This window comes from Brassica napus, unplaced genomic scaffold, assembly GCF_020379485.1.
Source record: "Brassica napus cultivar Da-Ae unplaced genomic scaffold, Da-Ae ScsIHWf_2450;HRSCAF=3163, whole genome shotgun sequence".
Taxonomy (NCBI): Eukaryota; Viridiplantae; Streptophyta; class Magnoliopsida; order Brassicales; family Brassicaceae; genus Brassica; species Brassica napus.
Window position 1 is genome coordinate 1,727 of NW_026015781.1, and position 4,424 is coordinate 6,150.

Sequence of the window (4,424 nt, forward strand, 5' to 3'; positions counted from 1 at the left end):
TCATGTTCTAGAAGGCTTCTCATATTGTGACTCATGAAAACATGTGTCAATGTAAGAAGGCATTTGAATTAAGTTCAATGCATCAAAGAAAAATGTTCTAGAAATCAAAACACTTGTCATTACTCAACCTTGATGGATGGTTGAGATTAGACGATGAAACTTGCCAAAAGTAAGAAAGTATTGGTGAGGAAGTAATCAAAATTTGATGAGTAAGCTAGGTCTCTCTCTCCCCCTATAAATAGTTAGTTAGTGTTTGGACGCAAAGCTAACACATAAAGAAAATCTAAATGGAAATACATAGGCAAGGGAGATAAGGCTTGAGAAAAAAAAACAATTAAAAGCAAATTACAAGTGCAACTGTGCAAGTCCGAATGAAGCAACAAGATTACTAAAAGCATGTGAAAATACAAAGAGAAGACACAATAAACTCAACATGGCTGGTTTTCAAACAAGCCTTGATTATTCTGACAACACAATCACTCAAACTTAACTATAACTCCTCACACTTACTCTCACATAACGATAATCATAATTAAATATATTTAGGTTTAGCTCTTCCTCAGCTTAGGTTTACCCCCTTTCATATCCTTCATCTAAGGATACGCGATGATAACACAGTGAACATTATCAATGTCCCTAACTTCATATCTAGCAAAACCAGCTTCGTTAAGAACAAAGTCCCACTCTTTCAGAGTTCGTTCTTTGCCTGTGGTTGTGTGAGCCATCATCGCTATATCAAGCATCAATCTGACATACTCTTAACTTTTTATCTCTTTCTTCCACCATCATCGTCTTTTTCTTGTCTCTGATTATAGATTCCACTATAAACACTTTTCCAATATTTGATTCTTTGCAATTCTTCAATATTTTAATGCAATCTTCGTCTCCCCAATCGTGTAACACCCACTATCATCATTTTCCAAATATTACTTAAATTAGAATTTAGACCACGTATTTGATACACAAACTAATATCATGCTTTGAAATATTGACGAAGCTTTGTAGTATTTATATTAACAAAAAATATATATATATATATATATATATATATATATATATATAAAACGTAAAATATAATTTTAAGAAAACCCCGTTTTATTTTATTTTCACAAAAATAGTTACGAAGAAATAATCAAAATAATTTTTATTAAACAATAAAATATTTTTAATTTAGGGTTAATTAATCTAGATTTAGAGTTTATAGCTAAGGGGTGGACTTTTGGAGATAAAGTTTTAAATTTTAAAAATAAATATTAAAAATTTTAATATTGAAAGAAATTATTTTGGTCATTTTTTTAAAGGTTATATTTGTGACAAAATAAAAATTTTAATTTTAAAATAAATTATTTTGGTCATTTTAATCAGTGGTTAAAAATATGATTTCGGCGTCCACAAAAGAAAAAAGAAGATATAATTCAGAAAGGAAGGTTTTTTTTTGATAAAGAGCATAGTTCCGGAAAGAAATTTCTGTCAAAATATTTATCAAGATGTATATTCTACAGCCCAATATTTATCAAGATGTATATATATATATATATATCTTTGATAAAGGATATAGTTTCGGAAAGATATTTTTTTTTGTCACTGTACACACTATAATATATAGAGATAAGAATATACGATATCATGTTATCTATTTAAATTATATGCAGAAACCAAACTTTTAAATTACGATTTTTAGTCATTGTTATAGTTATTTGGCACTGGATAGTAATCGCCATCAATTGATTCAGGGCCTGACTGGTTCAAACGCACTGATTCAAACGCAACAGTTACGGTTGCAGGAGTTTGCGGATGCATGTGGTTGTGGTTTCTTGCGGTTTTAAGAGATTGTACGAATGGTTCTGCGGTTAGAAATTGGTGCGTTTGCGGGATACTTTTGACTGGTTAACTACCCAACACAGTGATTAAATAATAAATTAACAATATTTACATTTTATATAATTATAGAAATATCAAAAATCATAATATTATAATAAATATAAAAATTATTTGTAGAAATTTATAGTTTTAAATTTTTAAAATTGTGCCACCTAGCATTTTGCAACTTTACTCTTGTAAATACTTTTCTCATGCATGCGTTTTAATTCTCTTTAAACATTTAACAAAAAGTCTGGTGTTAAAAAAAAAAACAAAACCAAAGAAGTCTCTTTCGTTGATAAAAGTAAAGTTAATATATCATCTGTTTTTATGCTGTCAAGCACACACAAAATTGGATATATGTATCTAAATAAAGTAAAGATAATGATGATAAAACAGTCATTTTTTTTTTGAACTAAAAAAAAAATGACTGTTTTATCATCATTATCTTTACTTTATTTAGTCATTTTAAAGCAAACAAACAATACAACTAGAATCAAAACAATAGAATGTAAACGCAAAGGTTATACGAAGTGAAAAATTATAACTTACATAAAGCTTAATTAGTACAAGGTTTATTGCTAAGTGGAAAGAATGATGATATTTCGAAAAATTGGATGCTTAAAAAAAGATTTTAGTTTATATTTATTCGTTTTACTTATTTTTTTTTGTTATGTGTAAATTAGATTTTGAACACTAATTCAAAGCTGTGAGAGAAAAAAACACTTGATAGTAATAGACTAATAGTTATTCAACAGAGTAGAGTATGTGAATGATCTGAACCTTGATGAAGACGGCGTCACATTTTGGAATAGAATCAAACATATCGCCTCCAACATTTTCAACACCATCCAAGACTTGAGCAACTTCGATAACATGAGGAAGATCAAAGTTAAATCCTTTGATCCAAGGAAACTCTTTAACCAAGATTCCCATCGCCTCTCCGGTACCGCCTCCTACGTCCACCACCGTAGCCACGCCGTCAAACAAGTCGTGACAAGCGCCGGCTAAACGTGGCACCACGCGCCTTGCGTCACAAGCCATGGCCTCATTGATCATCTCTCCGAAGCACGGATTATCCTTTGTTAGAGCCCACACATCCTTACCGTGCACCGCATCAAACGGTGGCGGATGTGAACCATTGACCGGAGAAGAGACAACTGAGCTCAGGCTTAACCACGGAGCTAGCATCTCGTGATTTGTTTCGAATAGAATCAAAGGAGCCATAGACTTGCCGTCACGTTTTGTGATCAGCATACGGCGAGAGAGCGGCGTGTTAGTGTAGCCTGTGGTTAGACCATCTTCTGTGGGGACTTCTTTAAAGACTCCTAGGTGCACAAGAAACCTCATTATACGGCGGAGATGTGACGGAGATGCAGATATTGTGGAGGAGAGCTCCGCTAGTGTCACGGGCTGTGAGGAAGGATGGGTTTCAATGGCTTCTGGTATCTTAAGATCGATGGCACACTTTGCAGCTGCTATATCTGCAATTCCCAAGGCATATCTCCATATGTCTAGAGAAGCTTTGGCTTCTTCATTTAGTAGGTTTCTTTTACTTTCTTCCATTTTGTATAGTAGATCTAAAGCCAGGTGATTTGGGGTTGAATAATTAGGATTTCTTTATAGTCTTTATGAAATGAGGGTAAAATAGTAGTTTTATCTTGTAAAGACGCAGTCGCTATTTCGGAACCAAAATGGATTAACCCACATGTTTCTCATGGATTTAAGGCATGAATGGTTGAAACTTGAAACGCATCAGTTACGTGTGGGTTACGGAAATTGTTGCGGAATTTACGGATATGGGTAGTTATAGTTTCTATCGTTAAGCGATTTGTACGAATGGTATAACGGTTAGAAACATAATTATTAGTGAGATATTTATGACTGATTGATTATGAGATGATGCAGCGGGTTAATGTTACATTACCTATTAACACATTATAAAATTATAAAATTTAAAACATACTATTAAGAAAATATATAATAATCATTAATATAATATAATTAATAAAATATTACATTTATTTATTTACTTCAATCTATATAAAAGTTTTAATTCAATGAAATTTGTTTTGAAGATTTATATAAGAACTTTTTTTTAAATATTATTTTTTTCATTTATATATGTATCTTTATATATATATATTTATATATTAATATTTAAAAGATAAAGTGAATATTCTTGATTTAAAGTTTTTAAATATAAATTAAGATATTGTTAGTGAATTTAAATGAAAATATAAAATTTATATATATTTTTATTTATAATAGTTAGTTTTATTTTTTGAATATTTCTTCGAAAATAATTATATATTATTTATCCACTAGCCGCAATCACAAATGGTAGCGGAAACTACCTTCTAATTTTAAGAGGTTTGGAGGAGTTTGAAACGATTTATAACATTTTATGTGATGACTTTAAAATGCCAACAACCGCTATCACTGGCAAAAGCTGCGTTTGCGGGTGGTAATGGAAAAACTAGTCAAACCCTTAACGTTCTCGATAAGTATGTTACAAAAACCATCTCCAATGGTTTACTCTATTTTTTTCTCTAAAATAGAGT

The 4,424-nt window shown here is 31.0% G+C and overlaps 1 pseudogene; it reads right to left on the reverse strand.

Moving 5' to 3' along the window:
• Nucleotides 1-311: 311 nt before the first annotated feature.
• Nucleotides 312-3,478, reverse strand: LOC106436080 (annotated as a pseudogene).
• Between the last annotated feature and the right edge of the window lie 946 nt (nucleotides 3,479-4,424).